Source organism: Schistocerca americana, chromosome 5, assembly GCF_021461395.2.
Source record: "Schistocerca americana isolate TAMUIC-IGC-003095 chromosome 5, iqSchAmer2.1, whole genome shotgun sequence".
NCBI lineage: Eukaryota > Metazoa > Arthropoda > Insecta > Orthoptera > Acrididae > Schistocerca > Schistocerca americana.
This window is the reverse complement of record NC_060123.1, coordinates 222038724-222061664: the sequence shown is the minus strand read 5'-3', so window position 1 is coordinate 222061664 and position 22941 is coordinate 222038724.

Here is a 22941-nt window from a genome sequence, read left to right as displayed (position 1 = left end):
CGGTCTTTAGGTAGCTAGGAAGTAAAACGACAGAAAATTTCGCGTTGTGTGGTATCGCAGGACTTTGTCTCTGAGCGGCGAGCAGCCGCGTGCCTGGTGTGAACTCGTAACTTTTCGCATAGTTAAAGATGTGGAGTATCGAACTTGTAATTCGTGATGAGATCGTGAATGATCGAACTGTGTCAAATGGATATGCGCTCGAGTGTAACAGTAACTCTAAGTACGACCACTTTCGCTATTAGTTTGCTTTCTGAATAAACATTATTCTAACCAAATCGCAATTGTGTGGCCTTCATCATTTATGGGTCGTTAATTTAGTTCCCGATATTATTATTACTGTTATTGTATGTTATGTTAACTCTGTATTTCGCAAACTTGCCATCAGCCAGACAAGTTAACCAAAAGGTCACAAGTGTCTAATTTAGGGCGTGTAACGCGACACGTGCGGTTCAAACCCTAGACGAGTTTAGCCAAGACTTTTCGACGAAGAGGAACCGCATGTGAGTCCGAACATCTTTGCGATGTTAGCTCGCCAGGACACAACATACTTCACTTAAAGTCGTCTGGATACTTACTCCTAGATATTTTACGGTGGACACTGTCTCCAGCAATTTGTCATAAATAGCGTAGTTGTACAGTAGTGGGTTTCTTTTACTATGCGTACGCAATATGTTACATTTATTTACATTCAGGGTCAACTGCCAGAGCCTGTACCATTCATCAATCCCCTGCCTGCCATTCTGCAAATCGATAATCTCTTCTGGGGTTGCTACTGTCTTATAGACAACGGTATCATCTACGACTAGTCTTCCAGAGCTTTCTACTAGATCGTTTATATAAATTGCAGACAGTAACGGTACTATCACCCTTCCTTGGGATACTCCGGAAACTAGCTTTACATCTGCCGATTTTGTTCCTTTAAGAGCGACGTGTTGAGTTCTATCTGCAAGGAAGTCTTGTCTCCAGTCACAGGTCTGCTCCGATACTCGGTAAGCTCTTGTTTTTTTTCACTAACCGCAGTGTGGGAGGGAACCAAATGCCTCCCCGAAGTCAAGGAACGCGGCAACAACCTGAGCGGTGCTGTCTATAGCGTTTTGGATCTCATGGAGGAACGGAGTGAACTGAGTTCCGCAAAATCTCTGTTTGCGGAGTCCATGTTGATTTTTTTATTTGAAGAGATATTCGTACTCCGAAAACGTCGTAATTCTTGAATATGAAAGATGTACCATAATTCTACGACCGTCTGGCGTTGACGATGTTCTCATATTATTATGTGCATCTGTCCTACGACTTCTTGAAAACGGTAATGATTTGCGTTTTTTTCCAGTCACTAGGCGCCCTTCGTTGCCCCAGCTATCTACGACAAACTGCTGCCAGAAGAGGAGCGAGTTTTTTCGCATAATCTTTGTTGAATCTTATAGGTATCTCATCTGGACCTGATGCATTTCCACTACTAAGTGAATGTAGTTGCTTTTCTATTCCGCTACCGGTTATCTCAATATCTGCATTTCGAAATTCATACTATGACTGAAAGGAAGAACCGCGTTGCGATCTTCGGTGGTGAAACAATCTCGGAAGACCGAACTCAGTATTTCAGCCTTCTCTCTGTTATCTTGCGCTTCGGTGTCATTATGATCACTGAGTGAATGAATAGAGGATTTCGCACCGTTCGCTGATTTTCCGTAAGACCAAATCCTCTTAGGATTTTTTACTCAGATCGGTTGATAAAATTGTACTTTCAAAGTCATTAAAGGCTTCTCTCAATTGATCTCCTTACCCTCATTTTCATTTCGTTCAGCTTTTGTTTGCTAGCTACCTTTAGGCTTCTCATGAATCTGTGATGAAGCTGTCTTTGTTTAAGTAGCAGTTTTCTATCACAGCTATGAAACCACGGTGGACCTTCCACATCCCCTATGACCTTGCTGGAAACACACTTGTCTAAGACATATTGAATGATGTTTTTCAAATTTTCCCATTTGTGTTCCACGCCTTGGTTCTCAGCACCGAATATTTGATGGTGAGTGATCAGATGCTCTGCAATTTTCATGCTGTCACTCCTGCTAATCAAACATTCCTTGCAAAACCTGTGGTCATAGCTACTACTACAGTCTTATGATCACTAACACTTTGCTGCAGGTTAACTGATTCGATAAGTTCAGGTCTGTTTGTTGCTAGGAGGTCTAAGACGTTAGGTTCATGAATTGATTCTCTAGATCCTCTAATTATCTGCTTGAAGTAATTTTCGGACAAGACATTCAGAATAATGTCATACGATTCCCTGTCTCTACCATCAGTTTTGATAGCATAACTCTCTCAATCTACACCAGGCAAGCTGAAGTCACCACCTATTACCACAGCACGACCAGTTGTCTCTGGAATACTCCACCACTCCGATTCCTGACCCTGGCGGTCTATAAAAGTATCCGATTACCTTTTTCTTTTTTTTTTACAACACATTTGATGCATAACATCACCCAGATTAATTCACATGCCGAATCTGTGATAACCTTGCTAGATATTATCGAATTCTCTACTGCAATGAATACACCTCCACCACTGGCGCCTAAGCTATGCTTACAATAAATATTCCAATCTGAGCTTAGGATTTCGTTACTGTTCCCTTCTGGTTTCAACCAAATTTATGTTGCTACTGCTACATTGAAGCGCCAAAGGAACTGGTATAGTAATGCGTATTCAAACACAGAGAAATGTAAACAGGCAGGATATGGCGTTGCGGTCGGCAACGCCTATATAACAAGTGTCTGGCGCAATTGTTAGATCGATTACCGCTGCAAAAATGGCAAGTTATCAAGATTAAAGTGAGTTTGAACGTGGTGTTATAGTCGGCGGATGAGCGATGGGACACAGCAACTCCGAGGTAGCGATGAAGTGGGGGATTTTCCCGTACGATCATTTCACGAGTGTATCATGAATATCAGGAATACGGTAAAATATAAAATTTCCGACATAGATGCGGCAGGAAAAAGAACCTGCAAGAACGGGACCAACGACGAGTGAAGAGAATCGTTCAACGTGACAGAAGTGCAACCCTTCCGCAAAATTGCTGCAAATTTCAATGCTGGACCATCAATAAGTGTTACAGTGCGAACCATTCAACGAAATATCATCGATATGGTCTTTGGGAGCCACAACCCACTTGTCTACCCTCGATGACAGCACGACACAAAGTTTTACGCCTCGCTTGGGCCCGTCAACATCGACATTTCACTGTTAATGACTAGAAACAAGTTACCTGGTCGGACGAGTCTCGTTTCAGATTGCATCGAAAGGATGGAGACAACCTCATGATACAGTGGATACTGAAAGTCAGCAGAGGACTGTTCAAGCTAGTGGAGCTACTGTTATGGTGTAGGGCGTGTGCAGTTGGAGAGATGTGGGACCCCTGATATGTCTAGATACGACTCTGACAGGTGATACGTATGTAAGCATCCTGTCTGATCACCTGCAGCCATTCATGTCAATTGTGCATTCCAAAGGACTTGGGCACTCCAGAGGGCAATGCGACACCCCACACATCCAGAATTGCTACAGAGTGGCTCCAGGAGCCCTCTTCTGAGTTTAAACAGTTCCGCTGGCCATCAAACTCCCCAGACATGAACATTATTGAGCATATCTGGGATGCCTTGCAACGTGCTTTTCAGAAGAGATCTCCACCCCCTCGTACTCTTTCGGATTTATGGACAGCCATGCAGGATTCATGGTGTCAGTTCCATCCATGACTACTTGAGACATTAGTCGAATCCATGCCACGTCGTGTTTCGGCACTTCTGCGTGCTTGAGGGGGCCCTGCACGATATTACGCACGTGTACCTGTTTCTTTGACTCTTCAGTGTATATGAGCATTGTAACCTTCATTAAGCGATACCAATACTGGGACCTTTCCTCAAAATGCTCCTGAAGTTTACATATACCATATTAATCATTTCTGTTTACGAGCATTCTCTGAGACCATTGTGGCTGATGTAGCTTCGATTTTCGAAGACAGTTCGTCTCTAATACCAAACGGGGTTTCTCTTACCTAAAAAACCCCGCTACCCTGGCAGACGATTCCTGCGTGTACTGCACGCCTGACCTTTTAAGTGGAACTCTACAACTTTCCACTTGATAGCGGAGGTCGAGACATTCTCATCCGATACGGTCGCACAGTCGTCTGATACCTTCCATTCTGCTCCAAACGAGAGGACGACGTTCGCACTTGGGTACGATGCTATAAATAGCTTAGCCTGCACCCAGGAACAATTAACCATCTACGGAAACACCAAAACACAAACACGACAAATGCTGGTGAACCCGTGGAGCACAGCAAAATTAAGTGGCACTGCTAGATGTAAATTAGCCGACCAACGGGCAACGCAGGGAAGCCGTATTGCACACTAAACGCAAACAAACGTAACCAATACTCTTACACAGTGATCGATTTATGATCAGTTGATCACTTACGACGGTGAGTCAAATGAAAACTTTAAATTTTTTAAAAATATTATTTATTGTGCAGAAGTGGTACAAAGCTGTATCACTTTTCAACATAATCTCCCCCACGCTCAATGCAAGTCCTCCAGCGCTTACAAAGTGCATAAATTCCTTTAGAAAAAAATTCTTTTGGTGGTCCGCGCAACCACTGATGCACTGCATAGCGAACCTCTTCATCTTCATTGTTCATGCTGCAGTGTCATTCAGTGTCACTCGGCGGTTTTCCTTCACTATGGCATCAACTGCTGCAATGTTCTGTGGAGTCACAACTCGTTGTGCCTGGCTGGACGAGGAGCATCTTCTACTGAAGTCACACCATTTGCGAACTTCGAACTCCATTGGTAGACTTGCTGCTGTGACAAACATGCTTCACCGTACTGAACCTTCATTCGTCGATCAATTTCAATAGGTTTCACACCTTCACTACGGAAAAACTGAATAACAGAACGCTGTTCTTCCCTGATGCAAGTCGCAAGTGGGGCGGCCATCTTTATACTGATACTGCGACGGTATGTGTGCATCGGACCTATGCTGCCACCTACAGGCTATACTGCACGCTGTTTGTAGCACGCTTACCAACTTACAGGATAACGGAGCGAAATTTCGATTTGTTATTACAAATTAAGGTTTTCATTTGAGACACTGTGCATATTCAGGTACAGACGCTGCAGCTTGCCCAGGAGACTTCGCAGGTGCCCAGCCCAGTAGCACCGTCCTCGAAGGAACTGATACTCTTTATGACGACCTAAGCTATGACAATGGGACCGAGCATTGCACGATGCCCAAAACTTACAACTACCCTGCCCTTGCATGATCTGTCGCAGATAGAAAGAAACCGCTACTGCTCTTACTGTTCGACCAGACTACCAGAGAGCTCTTTTTCCCTTGGGGCTTGCCTTAGCAGTTTTCTTCCTCTGCCCTTGAAACTGATACCCTTCGTTCACTTTTCGTCAACTATATATCACCTCGATGCGGCTGTGTTAGCGAGTCATGCTACTCAGGCGCACGGATAGCATCTCGGTCCCACATCCCGTGAAGCCCTCAATTAGATCTTTTGAAATGGTCACTACGTCGGTGTGGGCATGGAAGGGCCCCACCCTTTCTTTAAAAACAAGTACGCGATACTGATTGCTTTCACTAAATAAGCCATCCACCGAAAGGAATCGAGGACGCCCTCAGAATCCAGGCGGCGGGTGTCGTTAGTGCCGACATGTGGCATTATTTGTAGCCACTTGCACCCAGTGAGGTCGATGGCCGCCGGACGAGCCTCCTCCACGTCAAGAACGAGACCCCTCAGAGCGAGCATAGCAAGTGTACAGTGGCGTTCTTTCCCGCCGTCCACGCTACACTACTGGCCATTAAAATTGCTACACCACGAAGATGACGTTCTACAACGCGAAATTTAACCGACAGGAAGAAGATGCTGTGATATGCAAATGATTAGCTTTTCAGAGCATTCACACAAGGTTGGCGCCGGTGGCGACACCTACAACGTGCCGACATGAGGAACGTTTCCAACCGATTTCTCTTACACAAACAGCAGTTGACCGGCCTTGTCTGGTAAAACGTCTTGTGATGCCTCGTGTAAAGAGGAGAAATGCGTACCATCACGTTTCCGACTTTGATAAAGGTCGGATTGCAGCCTATCGCGATTGTGGTTTATCGTATCGCGACATTGCTGCTCGCGCTGGCCGAGATCCAATGACTGTTAGCAGAATATGGAATCGGTGGGTTCAGGAGGGTAATACGGAACGCCGTGCTGGATCCCAACGGCCTCGTATCACTAGCAGTCGAGATGACAAGCATCTTATCCGCATGGCGGTAACGAATCGTGCAGCCACGTCCCGATCCCTGAGTCAACAGATGGGAACGTTTGCAAGACAACAACCATCTGCACGAATAGTTCGACGACGTTTGCAGCAGCATGGACTATCAGCTCGGAGACCATGGCTGCGGTTACCTTGACGCGGCATCACAGACAGGAGCGCCTGCGATGGTTTACTCAACGACGAACCTGGGTGCACGAATGGCATACGTCGTTTTTTCAGCGAAACTAGGTTCTGTTTACAGCATCATGATGGTCGCATCTGTGTTTGGCGACATCGCGGTGAATGCACATTGGAAGCGTGTATTCGTCATCGCCACACTGGCGTATCACCCGACGTGGTGGTATGGGGTGCCATTGGTTACACGCCTCGGTCACCTCTTGTTCGCAATGACGGCACTTTGGACAATGGACGTTACATTTCAGATGTGTTACGACCCGTGGCTCTACCATTCATTCGATCCCTGCGAAACCCTACATTTCAGCAGGATAATGCACGACCGCATGTTGCAGGTCCCGTACGGGCCTTTCTGGATACAGAAAATGTATGACTACTGCCCTGGACTGCACATTCTCCAGATCACTCACCAATTGAAAACGTCTGGTGAATGGTGGCCGAGCAACTGGCTCGTCACAATACGGCAGTCACTACTCTTCATGGACTGTGGTATCGTGTTGTAGCTGCATGGGCAGCTGTACCTGTACACGCCATCCAAGCTCTGTTTGACTCCCAGGCGCATCAAGGCCGTTATTTGGGCCAGAGGTGGTTGTTCTGGGTACTGATTTCTCAGGATCTATGCACCCAAATTGCGTGAAAATGTAATCACATGTCAATTCTAGTATAATATATTTGTCCAGTGAATACCCGTTTATCATCTGCATTTCTTCTTGGTGTAGCAGTTGTAATGGCCAGTAGTGTATTTCCCTGACGGTCTCAATCACCCGCCTAACGTTGGAGGTCCCAGTGACTAATAACCGGCATCTGCACTTGTACGCACTGGGCAGGAAAATCAGTCGCTGACCCAACAGGAGAGGCATCCCCTATTGGCTCAGAAATATGATCGTAGCTGGTCAGCACCTTGTACCCGTTGCTCAGGCGTAAGGAGCCAGCCATGCAGCCCATTTCTTATTTCGTCTTCCACCCACTGTCACATGAGCCCACCACTGTCCACCACTCGCCCTCTAGTGAAGGCGAACCGGCTAATTGTTTCGTATCAGAGACCCAGCAACCATCTGGTCGCCAGGGGATTCCAGTGGTATCAAAGGTGTCGCAGGTCTCGTGACCGGCGCCCTGTTGTCGCCGTAGCTATGTGCAGCAGCCAGATGCCTCGCTGTGGCCAAGTTCCCTCCATCTTAAGGTTTTTAACATGCTTGTCAATCAGCGACTGTTGTATAATACAGAATTTTGAAAAACACAGCCCTCAGTCGCGATCACAATTAATTTGTAACCTAGGTTTCGGTGTCACAAGGGACACCTAGGTTACAAATTAATTGTGTTCGCGACTGAGGGCTGTGTTTTTCAAAATTTTGTATTATACAACAGTCGCTGATTGACAGCCATGTTAAAAACCTTAAGATTTTTGCCTGCCCGGGTATCTAAGGCTGTATCTAAATATAAAGACATAAAGAACATTTAGTTTTAATTTTGTCTGAAGAAGGTGTCCCTTGTGACACCGAAACCTAGGTTACAAATTAATTGTGTTCGCGACTGAGGGCTGTGTTTTTCAAAATTTTGTATCCTCCATCTGTTTATGGACAGCAGCTAATTCTCCTTGTACCCGATCGATCACAACAAGCACAGTTCCTATCCAAGTCGTGCTGTGGAAAAAAAAAACTGAATAAGATCTCAAGCATTCAAACAAAGCGGCGATGGGTAACTGAAGAAGCACAAACAGAGCAAATTACCCGACAAGCACAAACAGAGAAAATTACCCGACTGTGGCGCTTATGAGAGGAAAAGCTTGAGCTGCTACACAAACACTAACTCAGTGAACACAACTGCACAGCACACAGGCAGACAACGGAAGTTGCCTTGCAACTTTTTATTGTAATTCAGCAGTGGTTCTTGCAGGCTCTGGGGGACAAGTAATTTCCCACTTCACCATCTCCCATACACGTTCATCTGGCGTTGGATATGTTGTTCTTGCTGGCCAGGGCAACTGTTGCACACCATGAAGAGCACATTGCGTAGCAGCAACCGTATGTGGCTGTGCATTGTCCTACTGAGTAAGCATACCACCTTCATGTCAAAGAAATGGCGGTATCATGGGGCCGGCCGTTGTGACCGAACGGTTCTAGGCGCTTCAGTCTCGAACCGCGCGACCGCTACGGTCGCAGGTTCGAATCCTGCCTCGGGCATGGATGTGTGTGATGTCCTTAGGTTAGTTAGGTTTAAGTAGTTCTAAGTTCTAGGCGACTGATTGCCTCAGATGTTAAGTCCCATAGTGCTCAGAGCCGCATGAACCACTTGGTGTCCGCAAGACCGCTACGGTCGCAGGTTCGAATCCTGCCTCGGGCATGGATGTTTGTGATGTCCTTAGGTTAGTTAGGTTTAACTAGTTCTAAGTTCTAGGGGACTAATGACCTCAGCAGTTGAGTCCCATAGTGCTCAGAGCCATTTGAACCATTTGAACCACTTGGTGTCATAGGAATAACAACGTATGCACTGAAACGGGAATTCATTAATTAATCCTGCAGAAATATCAGATGTAACTGCAAATTACAACTGATGCATCCAGATGGTATGAGGCCTGTGTCGTCTGCGGTTGCACTCCGGAATTGGTATTCAGCTCGTCTACGCCATACATTTGTGCGTTCATAACTCTCATGCAGACAGAACCTACTCTCTTCGATGAAGACAACAGAGCACCCTTCCATCCTCCAGTCGACTGTTTCACGACAGCAGAGTAGCCACACTTGGTGGTGACAGAGAGACATTCCACATTTCTGTCGACTGTTTCACAACACCAGAGTAACTGTGCTTGGCAGTGACAGAGTGCTATTCCACCTTCCAACCGACACTTTCACGGCATCAGAGTAGCTATACTTGGCAGTGACAGAGTGTCATCCGGCTCCCAGTCGACTGTTTCACAACAGCAGATAGCATGCTTGATGGTGACGGGGCACGAATCCACCTTCAGTCGACTGTCTCAGAATACCAGAGTAACCATGCTTGGCAGTGATTGGGCGCCATTCTATCTTCCAGTCGAGTGTTCCACGACGCCAGAGTAGCTGTGCTTGGTGGTGACAGAGCGCTGTTTCACGTTCCAGTCGACTGTTTCACGAAGCCAGAGTATCTGCGCTTTGTAGTGAGAGTGCCATTCCACCATCCAGTCAACAGTCTCAGAACACCACAGCAGCTATGCTTGGTGGTGACAGGGCACCATTCCACATTCCAGACGACTGTTTCACACCATCACAGTAGCTGAGCTTGGCGGTGTTGTGGAGTCCTTGGCTGCCTGGTTAGAGGCACAAGTGACCTTAATCCATCTACAAGCAGACATCTCCCAATGATCCCTGATGGCACCAGGCGCAGCATGTACCCAGATTTCTTCCCTGGATGATGTTCGTCCAGCGAACGCTGCTCAAACAATGCATCGATCTTGAAGTGCATCTATACTATGCGCTCGTCCAGAAGGTGGTCTGCAGGTGTGGGAATATCCCACAGACCACTGCTGAAAGCAGCGACACACCACATTGTGCCCAATATGTACAGTAATCTGTTGATGCGTCCATCCAACTTCGCACATGCCTACAATGCAACCCCATTCAAATGGCAGCAGTTGTCCAATAGGAGTATATACTCGTCGGTGGGGCCTGGTTGTACTCTAGAATGCATCATGCAATCACTCTTCACCTCCATACTCAGTACAGTAACCGTTTATAGAAAAAAAGAAACAGAGGGTGCACAGACAAACCTCGTGAGCGACATATTGTAAGTAGGCTGTTTAGGTTTTCTTATTGGTAACGCCACGTAGCGCTCTGTATGAAAATCACTGGCTGTGTCGTGTGCAGTCTGTGGCTAGTTTGCATTGTTGTCTGCCATTGTAGTGTTGGGCAGCTAAATGTTAACAGCGCGTAGCGTGGTGCAGTTGGAGGTGAGCCGCCAGCAGTGGTGGATGTGGGGAAGTGAGATGGCAGATTTTTGAGAGCGGATGATCTGGACAGAGACAGTAAATTTGTAAGAATGGATGTCATGAACTGCTATATATATATTATGACTTTTGAACACTATTAAGGTAAATACATTGTTTGTTCTCTATCAAAATCTTTCATTTGCTAACTATGCCTATCAGTAATTAGTGCCTTCAGTAGTTTGAATCTTTTATTTAGCTGGCAGTAGTGGCGCTTGCTGTATTGCAGTAGTTCGAGTAACGAAGATTTTTGTGAGGTAAGTGATTTGAGAAACGTGTAGGTTAATGTTAGTCAGGGCCATTCTTTTGTAGGGATTTTTGAAAGTCAGATTGCGTTGCGCTAAAATTATTGTGTGTCAGTTTAAGCACAGTCATGTATAAATTTTTCAAAGGGGACGTTTCACATGTCGGCCCTTAGCCAAGGATACCTCACTGGAATCTTCTGATTTTTTCTTGTAGTTTGTGTAATTAGTGTAGCTATTGTTTATTGATATCGCGTAATTGTAGAGAGAATCTTCTTTGTAGTTGTAGTTTTTCATCGTTGTACAGTAAAACAGTTGTGGCATGCATATAGATTTGCACCAAGTATGTTGCAGCTGCGCTTGCAATTAACTAGATATTATTTTCAGTGCTATGTTAATGTGTTTTCTTATTTTTGCTCTTCAAATTGTGCTTTTCTGTGTTATCGTGTGAAATATTGTGACAATTATGGCGTGTGAAAAATGTAATACTAGGCTCCATAGTAAACTGAGAAATGACAGTGAAGACGAAAGCAGTGTGTTAGCGCCACCGTGTAATGAATTAACTAATGTTCAACATAGTAATTTGGTAACTGTGCATAGGGAAATGGAGCGGGCGGCAAACAATGGTGTAGACAGTGAACAGGGAAGCATTATCGATCGATCGGTCGGCAACAGCCCGCCTCAGGAATCGGGAATGACAGGACACAGTCTTGCAAATACTGCAGATTCAGGTTTTGGGTTCTCACCGTTTTCTCAAATAAGTCAAGACACATTTTCTGCTTGTCAAAATGTGAATGTTGCCGGTGCAACTTCACTGCCGAAAAGCACTGAGGAACATGTTTCAGACACCAGTGCATTGTTATTACAGTTAATGCAACAAATGGGACAAAGGTTACGAAAGATAGACACAACGCTTGAACAAAATCAGAAACAAATGGGACAAAATCTTCAAAAGTTAGACACAATGGAACAAAATCTTCAAAAGTTAGACACAATGGAACAACACCAGAGACAAACACAGCTACAGTTAGACGCAATGGAACAAAAGCTTCAAAAGTCAGACTCAGTGGAACATACACTTGAACAAACATGTGAAGATTTAACTACTGAGTTACATAAAATCGAATCGAAATGTCAAAAAGTCTGTAATGACGTAAAAACACAAATTTGTGAGCATTTCCAACCTATTTTTTCGCGTCATGAAAATGCGTTACAGAATCACGAAGCAGCCATAAAAGAACTGCAAACTATTGTTCATGAAATCACGACACCTTGCAAGCTAAAATTGGCTCAGTTGCATCTACCGATTCGGTTACGCAACTTGTACAAACTCAGAAAAACTTAAAGGACACAGTAGATACGATTTCAACACAAATGGACACTCTGAAACTTTGTTCAGAAAAACACACTGAGGAAATAAGTTATCGGAGAAAGTAGCTGAACTTTCGGATCAGTTCACCAACTTATCCACAAAGGTGGATGATGGTCTGAATGACACAAGACCTGTAGCCTTCACTGACACAGAAGAGTATGAACAAATTAGAAAATTCAAACAATATCAAAATCAAATCAATACACAGTACAAAAGAGAAATCCGGGAAGTACAAGATCAGTTGACACAGGTAATTCAAGAAATTACATATTTCAGAGGACACTCGCGCTCCAATACTGGAAGAGGGACATAGAAATACGGAACAGCAACAAAATAATAACACAGGGCACTTCGTAAATTATGAAAGAAATTGGCAAGGCGCACTGAATTTTGAGATGGAACCGCCGACACGACGTAACAATGACCGATATGCGACTCGCCGACACGATGACTTTGACTATAAGCTGTTCATTACTACATGTAAATTCAAAACATTTAAGAATTCTGGCAACGACATTCATCCACAAGCGTGGCTCCATCAATTCTCTCATTGTTTTCCTCCCAACTGGTCATTAGAGCACAGATTAGAATTTATGTTTGGCTACTTAGAGAATGAACCAGCTGTAAGAATGAGATCGGTCATTCACGATTGTCAGAGTGAAGGAGAATTTTATCATGCCTTCCTCTCAGCATATTGGTCTCAAGCTACACAAGACCGAGTAAAACATAGCATCATAATGATGAACCATTTCGAAAAATCGGAATTTTCTAGTCTTGTCAAATATTTCGAAGACATGTTACATAAGAATCAGCATCTTTCTAACCCATACAGCCCCTCAGAACTCATCCGCATTTGCTTAATCAAATTGCCTGAACATTTACGACATGTTAGTTTGGCAGGACGTTGCAAAGACGACATTGAAGCTTTTCAGGGACTCTTAAAAGAATTGGAAATCGACACTGACAATCGCGGAACGCGAAAACAGGAACACAATTATTACAGGTCACATCCGTCACAATTCCGCGATGAAAGAAATAATAACTGGACGCGACAAGGCTATTCTTACAACGTAAATCGTGATCAAAACAGACACCACCCGTATGACAAACGTTGGCAGAGTAGTAATAGTTACAGGGAAAGATCACCTCACCGCGGTAATGGCTCACACAGAGACAATGAGAGAAACACAATATGGGAACGAAAATAATTATTATCAAGGGAGACAGAATAACTTCAGACGCAATGGTCCACCACGCAGTTACGATTCCAGGAGAAATTCTCCACCACATGACCGACAACAAAAGAAACTATGTAAACTACCGACAAACGACAGACCTGAATTCCATCAGAACTGGCGGGATTCAAACAGGGCAGGGCCCTCTCGACAAGGTGAATTTGTAGAAGTTAGATCTCCAAATCCCAATAACGACTCGCGCCAACAAAGAGAAAATAGGCAATGACTCACACTGCTGGCAGCCACAAAACGTACTTATGAAGCTGACGACATAGCTGCCGTGGCTAGTAATTACGTAAAAATGGAAGACATTAGGGACATCTTACTCCAGGAGCACGACGTAAAACATAACAACATTGCATATCCTGTAATTCACATTACAGTAAATAACGTAAAATTTATGGCAGTACTTGACTCTGGCAGTCCCATTTCAGTAATTAGTGAAACAGCCTTTAGCAATTGCAACAAATCGAACGATTGCCCCACACTTCCGTTACGTAAGATTAAATTACAAGGTGCAATCTTTGGAAAAAGTGTAGATGTACGCCAACAAAACAACTTAGAATTCTTTTGTCAAAGCCACAGCTTCTCTATGAACTTTCTTATTGTTCCATTACTGTCGACGGAAATTATATTGGGAGTAGACTTTTTGAATGAATACAAAGCAATCTTAAACTTTCACGATGCTGAAATAAGATTAGAGAAAGAAGGTAAGTCAATAGCTTTGAAATTTGAAGATTGGCTCTCAAACCATGACGAAGAAATTAATCGGCTTTACCTCCTGTTAGACAACAGTTCGGAATTTTCGATGGAACTTTACACTAACAATCACTCTGCAAGTATTGACAGGGATGATATCGACGGCGCATTTGATACTAATGAGATAATTCAGAATAAAATTCAAACAATTGAGAATTGTAATGACACTGATAGGCAAGACCTTTTTCCACAGTTTTTACTCACAAAACAGGAACAATCAAGGGATTTCAATACCAATTTCGTGTTCGTGAGCATACTAAATTTTATGTTAGACCATACGTAATTCCGGCACATTATAGGGACCGTGTTAGAACAGAAATACAGTCTATGCTTGACAAAGGAATTATTGAGCCTGCAGTAAGCTCATACAACAATCCGTTACATGTTGTTGAGAAGAAAAATGGATCGATCAGGCTTGTCTTAGATTCGAGACAAATCAATACTATCATCATTCCTGAAACAGACAGGCCGCAAACATTGGAAGAACTTCTTCAAAATGTTAATGGTGTAAAAGTGTTGTCTTCTGTTGATCTCAGATTCAGTTTTATCAGATCAAACTTCATCCAGAATGTAGAAAATACACAGCTTTCCTTTGTTTCGGCGTTTGTTATCAGTTTCGGAAACTTCCTTTTGGTTTGAACATTACTTCGGCAGCATTCATTCGCGGGCTAAATTCCATATTACCTGAGTTCTTAAAACGTCACATCACCTTATATGTGTACGATATTCTGATAGCAGAAGCCTCACGGGAACAACACAATCGCATCAACAGTATGTTACATATTTTTGCAGAATCTGGAATTACAGGTAACTTGGAAAAGTCTGAATTCGGTAGGACAAAGGTGAAGTTTTTGGGACATATTATTTCTTCTGAAGGCGTTCAGCCGGATCCTGAAAAGTTAGAAGCAATCAGAGCCATTCCAGATCCATCCACAAAAAAACAAGTCCGCAGTTTTCTAGGTCTCGTAAATTTTTACCGCCATTTTCTGAATATGCAAATTCTAATTACACCAAAACTTTGTTCTCTCACTGGAAAAAATACTATTTGGAACTGGGATGAACAGGCACAGTTGGAATTCAATTGTCGGTCTTGGTGCCCACTTATTTCAAGAAATCATAGAAAATGACGCTACTGTTCAGAATACCTTTGCTTTTGCTAGCCAAGTGCTAACAAAAGCTGCAAAAAATTATTCCGTTACTGAATTAGAAACTTTAGCTATCGTTTGGGCATTTAACAAATTCTGTTTCTTTCTTTCTGGTAAGCACATAAAAGTATACAGTGATCATCGTGCATTACAATTTCATATGTCTTCAAAATTAAATCATGACAGGTTAAAGCGTTGGGCATTGTTTCTGCAAGAATTCCACTTCATAATAGTCAACATTCCCGGCAAGGAGAACATTGTTGCGGACGCACTGTCACGCGCACCGGCTGGGCTTGAGAAAAGTAACACAGAAGGCAACCTCGAGAAAAATTTCAGTATTCTTTACATTCAGAAAGTCGCCTTTGAAAACTTCATTACCACATCTTTAAAGGACATTTCTCATGAACAAGATAAAGATCCGATTTGGAAAGACATCAAAAGCAAATGGCAAGAAAAGACACACACACAGATTCGACATTATTATCTGGTAAGAAACAACATACTGTTCAAACGCTGCATTGTTGATGACAAGCTATGGGTACTTTGCATTCCTGACGATTTTGTTAATAAGCTCATTTGTTACATTCATTTCAGCTACGCACATTCTGGTCCAAGAAAATGTTATTATATTCTTCGACGGATTTGTTATTTTAACAATATGGAAAAGAGAATTCGAAGAGTCTTGTCTATTTGTAAACTTTGTCAAAAGGCTAAACCATCTACTGTCTCACATCGTGCTCTGTTGTTTGCTATCATTCCTTCTAAATTAATAGAATTTGCTGCTGTTGATCTCTTGGGACTCCTCGTCAGAACATCTAATGGATTTTCGTACGTTCTAGTCGCTGTTGAATTTACTTCAAAATTTGTTTCTTTCACTCCGTTATGTAAAGCCACTGGACCGTCTGTATCCAACACCTTTGTTAAAAATTTCTTACGTGAAGTTGGACAAGTTAGTAAAGTCATTTCAGATAACGGACCGCAGTTCAGGTCTGCTGTTTGGTCACGCATGCTTCGGAATCATAAAATCAAACCTGTTTTTATTTCATTGTACTCACCACATTGTAACCCGTCTGAACGGATTATGAAAGAAATCAATAAGCTTTGCAGACTTTATTGTCACAGAAAGCATCAGTATTGGGACAGATATTTACACTTATTTCAAAACATGCTGAATGAAATGCCTCATGACTCCACTGCTTTACCACCTATTCTTGTACTGAAGAATGAAGAACCACCGAACAGAATCAGAGAGCTTGTACCTTTCCCGAATACACGTAAACTTCGACACAAAGACATAATTGATTTGGCTATTAAAAATATAAAATCTGCAGCAGACAAAAGGGGAAAACTACACGGTAAAGCAAATGCAAAGAAATTATATATTGGTCAGAAAGTTCTCATTAAAGCTCATTCATTGCCACATAAGAAGAAACACTTGAGTCACAAATTCTTTCTGGTTTACAATGGACCTTACAGAATCCGACGTATACCACATGATAATTGCGTTGAAGTTGACACTCTGCGTACTAGGAAGAGTACACGTTTACACCATATTTCACATGTAAAACCGTTTATTGAAACATAATTTGCTTTTTAACTTAGTCTTTGCCATAAAATTTTTCACTTCACGCTACAAGTACACTTTGTCACACTTAGAAACTGTTAACATGCAACAATGGTTTGAAGTTAGCTATCCAGTCTAGAACCTAGGGAACATATTTAGACAGTATTTAAGAGTGCATTGTTATAATGAACAGACGACACAGTGTTGTTATTTGTACATTCTTGCTTGTTAGTTGCACGATAACGTAACAACTACAAGGCTTACATACTTAGAACATATTTTGCTAATGAGATTTTAATGCAACATTTTGGTTTACTTGAAAAGACATTCTTTATTTGAAGTACTTTCTGAGAGATATCAGATGACTCAGTGGTTAGTTTATTTGGCAGCTACACGATTATATCACGACGCTACTAATGTGTGACACAATTTGCATTGTTGCCTTTGTGCTGTATCTGTTTTATATTTCCCCAGTTTTTCTGAATTCTTCTGGAAAGGAAAACATGTTTTACTAGTAACTTTTGTGGTATAGCTACAATGAGACAGCCTTTTTCGTAGCACAACAATGCATTACAGAATAGTACTTTCTTGATCACGGTACTGTATGTAATAACTACGATATCTATACGCATAGCATTTAACTTTTGTTTATTACGAAGTAAGTACATTGACTTCTACAGAACTTTGCTTATTGACGACGATAATTACGACACTTGGCATATTTTTACCGTTAAGTAATGACAGAGATTATCTTACAACAAGAAGCACAGTTTAGCGCTGTAGTACACGTATTTGAGTGATTAATTTTGTACTTAAAACATTTGTTTTTAAAGATTTTTGAATCACAAAGGTACAAAGAAAGTTTTTGGTGATACATTTCATTCGATTGCTGTAATTTGTAACACTTGAGGGTACAATTACATTAATCCTCAGGGGATACATGCCTACTTTGTGTACCATGTGTTTGGCAAGCACAAGGAGCCCTAGCTAATACGGTATTTGCTTATACAACTTTACACATCGGTACCACATTTCTCTAACACCTAAAATACACAGCTATCTGATCATTTAACTGAGAGAGACAAACATTTTTTTTACTATGTCAGTGACACATGTTTACGCAATTACACTGTTGGATAACTTCACACTTATGAAGTTGTATTTTGTCTGTACTTTGTGAACTGGTCATATTTTTTCGGAACCATTGTGATACTATGAGAGCTTTGAATGATGTATTTGGTATGGGATCATGATTTTAAAGTACGTTTGAGGTAGGTGACCCTATTGAAATGAGCGGAGAATTTCTTTAGGTTTTCAAATTATTGGAGGAAGCTACGACGATTTTGAGATTTGACTGAGGTGTTATTATGTTATTAATTACGACGACGATGTGTATTATGCTGTTGAGGTATGTTTATGATCAATAAGCTGATGCTACCATATATGTGGAATGTGATTACGTGTTTATATGTATATGAATAATGAATAGAAGTTTGGGACTCTGGTTTGTGAAAAAGAATGTTGGAAAGCAAGAATCGTACTTTTAAGAGTTATGACTTGTGTGTCCATGCATAATGTATCACAACACTGCTATTCATAAGATTTCGTTTCTACGCATTTCTACTGTAATTTTTCGATCTGTGAATTTTTTATATGAGACTGTCACTGTAGTGCAAACTGCTGTCGTAAATATTTCGGTAAGAAAGCCAAGTGACCTTGACGTAAGGCGTTGTGAGCGGCCAACTGCGCCAGCCGCCTGGAGAAACAGCCATTAGTTGGAGAAAAAAGAGGCCATTAACCTCACTATTGACATTCCTTTGTAGAAAGCACAGCAAATATGACACGCTATTACTTGGAAACAAATGATTATACTATGGAGCACGTACTTTGTACTACTTGCTGAAATACTTATGAATTGATGGGAAATATTCTTACATCTGCGCACCTGATTATGCCAAGTGTCTTTCTAAGAGAACCGAGAGAATTTCTACTGACTTATGAAATGCCACATGGCTATTGAATGATGTTTTTAAGCTTTGCTTCACATAGTTGCTTATTTCATTTGATATCTGGTTTCCACCTGTGTTACAGTATTGGTTTTATAAAATAAAATTAAATGCATTTCCTAATGTGAAAACTTTCTGTCAACAGATCTGTTAAATAATAATTTTATGATCCACATTCTTCGAAAAGGGAGCACTTGGAAAGGAAAGAACAATAAGAAGGTACTAATAACAGTAACTGCATACATAATTTTCTTTTCAAGTACTTGGTAATTTCTTTTGTAGAATAAGTTGTGGTAAACAACTTTAATTGCATAGACATTAAGATGTGAATAGACATTTCCCTTATCTGCACTGTTGTCTTTAGTGTAATATTTTTTCTGCTTGAGCTTTGTCATGTTTAGGTATAAGTTATAGCATCTGCTGCTGCTGTTTGCCAGGCATAGTGTTACTGAATTTGACTTTGTATTACCCTGTTAAGCCAGTTTTACTACTGATTTATGTTTCTTATTTGTTGCACATTGCCTTATATTAGCTGTAATATTGCAATTGCTTTGCTAATTTATATTTATTGCTGCTTGCTTTGCAAATTTGCATTTTTTGTCATTGCTGTTAGCGTTAATTGTTTTGTGCTGCTGCATTGCCTCGTCTCTTAGTTTAGCATCTGAGCTCAGTAGATTTGAGTTAGCTTAAGAGGGGGTAGGCTATATAAGAGAATGAGTTGTGATGAATTGCAAGAAATGCATCGACAAGATATAAAAAAAAGGTGAAATAAGAGGAAACATCTATGAAATGAAGTTTTGTGTTGGACTGCAGTACCAAATGTTACACTGTAAACAAACCCTGCCCTTTCCGGTATGTGTTTGTGTACTCTTGTGTATTTGTGTTCTTCCTGTCTTTATGTGTTTAGCTGATAAGAGTTATGTTGTAGAATTTTTCTAATATGTTATTTTCTTTGTAAAGATGTTTAGACATTATTAATTCTGTTCTGTTTCAATGCTCATGCGTGAAATTAATGTTTTGAAAACTATTCTCATTATTTTATATATTTACTTATGTCATAATTCCTGTAACACTGATGTATATGTTTATTTCTATTCTTTTGTAAAGACTATATTCCTACAAATGTTATCTGTATTGTTATGTTCTTTAATGGTGTATTTTGTACCTTTGTAATTGTATTCTTATGTTGTAAATTTATAATTGTATAGACACCAGTTCTTCAAATTAAGTTACACTTCACTGCACACATTTCTGTTGGTCATAGTATATGCACAACATGTGAGAAGTTGGGACTGTTAGTGTTTGCACATGTGTTAACAACTCAGAAAGGGAGTGGTTAACAGCATTGCTGGTTCTAAAAACATTTCAAAAAAAATTTTTTTGTGAGTGCACAAATGGTTGTTCATGGACTTGCTATATTGTCCGCAAGACTCTTTTATGGTGATTGGGCACCTGCACAGTCGCAACAGATAGCTGCTGGCCATCTCTACAAGGACTGGAGTGGGTCTGCACCTTTGATGACCCACCAATACCATTATTTCAACAAGGACTGCAGTGGGTCTGCACCTTTGATGACCCACCAATACCATTATTTCTACAACGACTGCAGTGGATCTGCACCTCTGGTGGTCCACCAATACCATTATCTCTACAAGGACTACAGTGGGTTTGCTCTGTTGTGGCCCATTACCTGTCTGCATATCAAGAGTCAGCACTGTCTTCCCGTTGGAAGGACAATACTACTTCTTCAAGACTACGTGGAAATCCACTACTTCTGTGTGCATTTTCTTTTACTGCTCAGACTTTGAGAAAAACACTGCAATTTTACTGTGAAGAACGATCAGGACTGTCTTTATGGACTGTGAGAAAATTTTAGCTTTCGACCAACATTGTATCAATAAGTGCGTGCATATGATTTCTTTGTTATTGTAATTGTGAAAAAAATTTTAACAAATATGTATTGGCCAGTGCCCAAAACAATTTGTAAAACTTTTTGTGGGGAGCATGGGGGCTACGTAAGTAGGCTGTTTAGGCTTTCTTATTGGTAACGCCACGTAGCGCTCTGTATGAATATCACTGGCTGTGCTGTGTGCAGTCTGTGGCTAGTTTGCATTGCTGTCTGCCATTGCAGTGTTGGGCAGTTGGATGTGAACAGCGCGTAGCATTGCGCAGTTGGAGGTGAGCCGCCAGCAGTGGTGGACGTGGGGAAGTGAGATGGCAGATTTTTGAGAGCGGATGATCTGGACAGAGACAGTAAATTTGTAAGAATAGATGTCATGAACTGCTATATATATTATGACTTTTGAACACTATTAAGGTAAATACATTGTTTGTTCTCTATCAAAATCTTTCATTTGCTAACTATGCCTATCAGCAGTTAGTGCCCTCAGTAGTTTGAATCTTTTATTTAGCTGGCAGTAGTGGCGCTAGCTGTATTGCAGTAGTTCGAGTAACGAAGATTTTTGTGAGGTAAGTGATTTGTGAAACGTATAGGTTAGTGTTAGTCAGGGCCATTCTTTTGTAGGGATTTTTGAAAGTCAGATTGCGTTGCGCTAAAAATATTGTGTGTCAGTTTAAGCAGAGTCATGTGTAATTGTACTAAGGGGACGTTTCATAATATGATCGTCGATGACTGATAAATGAATCACTAACGTTACACTCGTCTGCCCTCCCCTAACCTGCACATATTATAACCTGTGCCACTTAACTCGTTACTTGAGGGTGCTGCATTTTTTTCAGCAGAGCATATAAAATACACTACTGGCCATTAAAATTGCCACACCAAGAAGAAATGCAGATGATAAGCGGGTATTCATTGGACAAATATATTATACTAGAACTGACAAGTGATTACATTTTCACGCAATTTGGATGCATGGATCCTGAGAAATCAGTACCCAGAACAACCACCTCTGGCCCTAATAACGGCCTTGATACGCCTGGGCATTGAGTCAAACAGAGCTTGGATGGTATGTACAGGTACAGCTGCCCATGCGGCTTCAACACGATACCACAGTCCATCAATAGTAGTGACTGGCGTATTGTGACGAGCCAGTTGCTCGGCACCATTGACCAGGCGTTTTCAGTTGGCGAGAGATCTGGAGAACGTCCTGGCCAGGGCAGCAGTCTAACATTTTCTGAATCCAGGAAGGCCCGTACGGGACCTGCAACATGTGGTCGTGCATTATCCTGATGAAATGCAGGGTTTCGCAGGGATCGAATTAAGGGTAGGGCCACAGGTCGTAACACATCTGAAATGTAACGCCCACTGTTCAAAGTGCCGTCAATGCGAACAAGAGGTGACCCCATACCATCACGCCGGTTGATCCGCCAGTATGGCGATGACGAATACATGCTTCCAATGTGCGTTCACCCCTATGTCGCCAAACACGGATGCGACCATCATGATGCTGTAAACAGAACCTGGATTCATCCGAAAAAATGACGTTTTGCCATTCGTGCACCCAGGTTCGTCGTTGAGTACACCATCGCAGGCGCCCCTGTCTGTGATGCAGCGTCAAGGGTAACCGCAGCCATGGTCTCCGAGCTGATAGTCCATATTGCTGCAAACGTCATCGAACTGTTCGTGCAGATGGTTGTTGTCTTGCAAACGTCCCCATCTGTTGACTCAGGGATCGAGACGTGGCTGCACGATTCCTTACAACCATGCGGATAAGATGCCTGTCATCTCGACTGTTTGGCTAGTGATACGAGGCCGTTGGGATCCAGCACGGCGTTCCGTATTACCCTCCTGAACCCACCGATTCAATATTCTGCTAACAGTCATTGGATCTCGACCAACGCGAGCAGCAATGTCGCGATACGATAAACCGCAATCGCGATAGGCTACAATCCGTCCTTTATCACAGTCGGAAACGTGATGGTGCGCATTTCTCCTCCTTAGACGAGGCATCATAACAACGTTTCACCAGGTAACGCCGGTCAACTGGTGTTTGTATATGAGAAATCGATTGGAACCTTTCCTCATGTCAGCACGTTGTAGGTGTCGCCACCGTCGCCAACCTTGTGTGAATGCTCTGGAAAGCTAATCATTTGCATTCACAGCATCTTCTTCCTGTCGGTTAAATGTGGCGTCTGTAGCACGTCATCTTCGTGGTGTAGCAATTTAAATGGCCAGTAGTGTACTAAGAGATGCTGAAAGACCTCGG